The sequence below is a fragment of the Poeciliopsis prolifica genome, unplaced genomic scaffold, assembly GCF_027474105.1.
Source record: "Poeciliopsis prolifica strain line A6 unplaced genomic scaffold, Auburn_PproV2 SCAFFOLD001, whole genome shotgun sequence".
Taxonomy (NCBI): domain Eukaryota; kingdom Metazoa; phylum Chordata; class Actinopteri; order Cyprinodontiformes; family Poeciliidae; genus Poeciliopsis; species Poeciliopsis prolifica.
Window position 1 is genome coordinate 4,889,223 of NW_026562376.1, and position 6,181 is coordinate 4,895,403.

Genomic DNA, 6,181 nt, shown 5'->3' on the forward strand with positions numbered 1-6,181 from the left:
ACAATACTTCCTGTACATAGGCAGGGATTGAAGGCTATAACTATATTTATTTTCAATCTATTGTGATGTCTCAATAAACTCCCTACCCTCCTGGTAAATGTTTGCTGAACAGTTGAACAATTATTCACTGCGGATTTGTAAGCATACATTTTGGATGGTTGTTATGATGCGTAACCGTTTTTTAACAACTGGGAGAATCCGATTAGCATCTCTAAAGCCCTGATGACACCTGAGATCCAGCGCCTTTCTGGATCCATATGGCCAGACAGAGACTTAAAGAGGAGCGGCAAAAGTAAACGAAGTGGATTAGCAGAGCTTGTCAACACCTGGAGATGTTACTGTGGATTATCATTTATGCTGTCTGGACAGCATGTTGTGTCAGTCATGAGGCTGTCATTCAGCAACGGTCTTCAGCTTGAGGCTTTTTTAGAGTAGTTGCAAAACTGACTGCTACTGGAGATTCTTCCTGTCCACAGAATCATCATCCATGTGACATAAAATTGAACAACTAATTTAATTGCACTGCTACAAATACCTTTTGCCATCTAGATAACCAGTAAAATTGCTTTCAGTTGTTAATAATTCAAATGTAATTTTTCTTGTAAATTATCTTTGTAAAACAAAAACATTTTGGATGTTGCAATATGACAAAACATGTAACAACCAGAAGAGAAGTGTCAACAAAATGAGCCTATGTCTTCATAAATTGCAGATCATGACCGCTGAGAAGTGTAATTAATGCGTCTTGAATTTATTTAATGAGCTGTGATGAGCAAGTTAGCAGGAGCTCAGAGAGTCAAACTGCACTGTGCACACTTTATCCAGGCATAGTATAAAACCCCTGTCAAAACGTCACGATGTTCTGCTTTTAGGGATGCATTAAAGGAAAAACACATTCAAAGAAATGTAAATTTAGATGTAGACACAGCTTCGGTAAAAATAAAAAAAGGTACTGTGAATACATACAAGCTGAATATAGAACAAAGTCCGATATCACCAAGTAGTTATAGCTTTAAGACCCTGTCAGTATATTAATGTATTTAAAATACCCTGTTATATCATTTTATTTGGAAAATACCAACATGCGTGTCGTTCAGAGGCCAGAGAGATTTCCAAAGAGGTAGCTCTTGAGGGAAAAATCTTTAAAACATGTGGGACATCAGTGCAAAACACCAAGATTTTCCACATGACTGTCATTGCCCTGCAGGAAAGAACTAGCAAAAGGAAAACTGTAAAGTTGCTCAATAATAAGTAAAGATGCCTTCTGGAGGTTTTAGGCTTTGTTGTTCAGCTTTATTTGAACATGCCGCTTTTAATGAGGATATGAAAAGAAGAAACCTGCACAGCCACTGCTTATCTGAGCTGTGCTGAAAAAAAACACAGACTTTATAGACATTATTACACATGCCTTTCCAACTTCAACCTGAGGCTCCAGAGCCGCTAGCAGCTAAAATGATAAAGAACCAACGGTAACAAAATGTCTTCGTTATAATAACTTGACTTTAACCAAGAAATTATGATCTGACATAAATTTGTTATAAAAGTATTACTGATTAAACTTTAAAAATAATGTAGCTCGGTATTAAAGTTCATGTTTAATAAAGTTTAAATAAAGTATTTCTGAACCAATTAACACACTGGCATGTAGATATTAGGGGCAGAGGATGTGATCTTAAAGGCAATTTATTATGCTTCAAGATAGATCAATTTGTTACAGAACATGTTTATTACTTTTTTTTTCTTTTTTAACAAAATCATTCTTTGTCAATAAGATTTCAATCCAATCCTGGCCATTTCCCCTCAACTCAAGGTGTACACTTATAAAAATGGCTGCAAACAGATGCACAATTATACAACCGTACATCTTTGAAAAGCAAAATGGAGCCTTTTGCACAACCAACGAGAATGCAGCAAGTGGTTTCTGGATGGTAAGTCAACAACAAAACACTAGTCCTTTCCAGCAGCCATTGTACAGTGCATACAGCAGTAAAGCCAGCTGACCAATCATGCTGTAACTCTGCCAGGGTTGCTCAATAACGGCGCAGTGCCTGTGGAGGGTAATGTAGCAACCGGGACGTTTTTGAAACGGCTCACTTTCCAGACAGTTAAAAACGTCAATTATTGCCAAAAAAAACTGCTGGTCATTTCTTTTACTAAGCACCTGCTCTGTTTTTAGAAGCAATTGGAAGTATAAAAATTAGCAAAATGTGAATTTTGTATAATCAGTCCCCTTTAAAACCTTATTGCAATACGTTCCACAAAAGAAAAGAAAAAAAAAAATCAATGTTAGCAAACATTATTTTTTTTTTTTGCTAACATTGAAGGTGGGGATGTGCTTTATGCATACATTTTTGCTTTTGAATTGGACTCTATTCTTTTACATTGTTACTAAAAAATAAATTAGTAATAAATTAGTCCCTTTTTGTTATTGAATGCCATAAATAAAAGGCAAGTAGTTTGACCATCTTTTCAGCTTCTTTTTGTGAGTCCAATTACATTTTCTTGTCTAACAAACCAAGATTTAATTAAATTCAGCACCCTTGTTATAATCATTGATCTTCAGACAATACAGAGTGCGCCTGGAAACATTTACAGCAAATTCAAATGTGTTCAGAATATGGAGACTTCAACTCATTACGTTTCTTTAACAGCTTTTCACCAAGTAGATTTATTCTACATGCATAATGCTTTTGTGAGAGTGCAGTTCCACTTTTATAGAACAAATAACCAGAGAAAGATTGCAGAAAGATTTTGTGCAACAGATATTTGATACGAGAAAGAGATTTGTCACAGAACATATTCACTACACTGACAAAGAGATCCAGCTTAGATTGCTCCCAGAAAACAAAGTGTTCAATATCGCTGTGGAAAAACGCCGCCTCTTTATTCTTCCTACTTTGCAATCTTTAAGGGAAGTGCTCTCCAGACTCTGAACGCCATCACCGTTATTGTTCTTGTTGAGCTGTTTTTGCATAAACGACAGCATTTTAATCTTTTTGTGTTGAGTATATTTGTCGCTCAGTTTAATGGTGTGATATCTTATAAACAACAATTTACCCCTGCAGAACAAATAACAAGAATCATAACCTTCTGCTGGAGTTTAAAGTGTCAGCAATATTGATCAGAAGAAATTATTTTTTGTTTTTATTGTCAGTTTCTGTGAACTCTTTATTGCTTGTTTTTTGATGGAGATGACAAAACCCTGAACGATGTAAGGAGGAATAAACTACAAGACCATTGGAAAATAAGCACAACCGAATCATAGTGTTATTGAGCTGCTTTGCTTCTTTGGCATGTCTTGAATCTGAGCAGGGTATGATGAAATCGCAGGACAATCAAAGCATTCTGCAGAGGAATGTGCTGCCTAGTGTCAGAAAGCTCGGTCTCAGTCACAAGTCATGGGTCGTCCAGGAGGATAATGGCCCAAAACAAAACTCCCAGAAATGGCTAAGAGCAAAACACTGGACTGTTCTGAATGGGCCCAGATCTAAATCCTATTGAAAGCAAGGAAAGTGGTTGCCTCAAAAGGTTGAGCAACAAAATGAGTTGCAAATTTTCTCAGGATGTATTAAACTTTTCAACAGTTTAATACAACACAAAGAAAAAGCAAACCTTAAAATTTTGGCCCATAAACATAATCAGGCTCAGGTGTCACAATCAGGATAAATAGAAAAGGACATAGACTATGAATATTGATTAGTACACAGATGTATTCACTCACATCACAATAAAAAGTTTCTTGTGGATATTTTCTGTCCTATCACATATACATGGGTTCCCATATTTTGATAAAAACATCATCTTAGTTACGCAGCCAGCATGGGGTAACTAAGTCCTACTACTGCAACTGTTTGACATAATTCTCCATAATATGATTTATGTTGGCTAACATGCCCTTCCCTGACAAAAGTAGCAGCAGAATACAACCTCACAGGAGGCAGGCAGCAGACAAACTCAAATACATAACTTATTTACCTAACATTATCTGTTTTTCCATGCTGCAGATTCATAGGAGGAAGGAAGACACATTGACGGCTAATTTCACCGAGGCCTGGTTCAGCAACTAATTGCCTGGATGGAGAAGGTGCACGAACTATGATGGAGTGCTAAGTGGGTCAATTTTCCCTGCCACGTGAACGGCCTCCTCCAGCAGAACTCTTGGCAGCCAGCAAGACTAACAGACACCAATTAATCTCCCATGTCTATTATGGGGCAAGCTGGCACAGAAAATGAATGGGGAGTCTCACTGAGACAGAGAGAGGATATGTAATTTGCTGGGGATTACTGCTCATTGGCTGGAACCAGCTATAATTAAGCAGTCAGCAAAAGTTTGACGATTATTCCATAATTTGTTACAGATGTAATTAAATTAGCGCTCTTGCTGTCGTGCTTTCTGGTACTCGTGAGCTGCACCACAGAGCGGACCAATTATACGTGGCTCGGTTTAAGTGGCTCCGACCGAAGACTGTTTTCTGCACAGTTATGCACTGAGAAAAACGGTTTTGTATTCCACCAGGAAATTACTTGACTTTATTTTTAAAGGGATCTTATTATGTGAAAAAAAAGTGACTTTTAAGCTTTAAGTCATGTTGCAACGTCATTCACTCATCAAAAACAGACCTGGAGTGTTGCATGGATTATTTCATAAATATTTGGGAAATCCTTTAATCTCCATGGCAACCATTCAGTTGTGGAAAACGCCTGGATGGACTTAGCTCCGCCTTTCAGCCACAGCTCCTCCCTAGAGCTGCAGTTGTCACGATAACACATTTTGGTGGATGTTAAATTGTCCCAGAAATTATTGGGATAAATGAAAATATTGTTTTGAGAACATATTCAAGAGATATAATGGTGATGGCATAAAAAAAAAAAAACTTAAACTCTAATGAACATTTAACACTGGAACTGGAAGACATTTTAAATATACAAAATAAATAAACAAAACATGAGTTGTGAAGTCTGTAAACAAAACTGCCCTTCAAAAACGATTAAGCTGAGATCAAAACACCAGACTGAAGATTTCTGTCATCCAGTTTTTGGTAGAAAAAGAGAAAAGGGAAAAATGATCAATCCTGCAAATGAAAATTATAGACCTCATTTTAATTTATCATGTGATTAATTGTTAATAAGAGCTCTATCTCTAAGCTTCACAGCTTCAGCTCCTCCACTCAGCTCCTTCAGACTAGCCAGCAGCAATTAGCAAACACCTAGCATAACCGCACATCTGCTGAACCTATTAAACAAGCTACTTCTCAGTGGTAAAAACATTGTTAACAGCTTAAAAGAGGAGCGATGTGATCAATTCAGAAAGCGTGCGACTTTTTAAAGAGACAGAGGCCCAATTTCAAGGCATTAAATTACACAGTAAAATTTCTTTTACATCATATTTGATATGTAAAACATTTGTATAACAACTGACAGTAACAGTCAGTTGACTGCGCTCTAAAATGGCACAAATTTTCATTACTAGTTTCTCAATTGGTGATTGTATGTTGTTTTCATGACTTTGTATTTTTGAGTTTTTATGAAATATAAGTTACACAAATAAACTTGATTGATAGATTGATAATACTGTCCCTTTAAATAACTAGAATCTGATATGGGGAGACTTGCATTTGACCTGTGTTGTGACAAACCCTGCATTCCATCGTTGTTGTTTTTATAAAACTCAACATTCCAGTTGGTTATGTTTAAACAACTCTCTGTTAAAAGCAGAATCTGGGTGTGGCCGGCCTGCCGCGGCTTGCAGGCTTGCCTCCAGAATCTATGCATTATCGGGAATCACACGTTCCCCGGACGGGCCTCGATCAGTATCAATGGCTCCATCCTGAGCTGGATTACAGATGAGCGTCTCTTGTTCCTGCTGCTTTGACCTGCTGATTTCAGCACCAGCCCGGCTGCCAGAGCCGCTCCACACCCAGGAACTGCCACAGAATGCAGATTTTAGAGCCTCAGAAACACGCACGCTGTTGCTTCCCTGACAGATGGTCGTTTGCTCGAGGCCACAGCAATATCTGTCAAGAAATAACAGGAATACTAACCAGCAAGAAACTTTGATTTATTTTCCAGTGGCAAACCAAACTAAACCTCCAGCATGTTTGCCTCCTGTTAATGCTTCATTATTGGCATGATCTGTCCAAGTGGTGCTGTTGCTTGCTGAGTGACCTGTTAGTTTATTGTT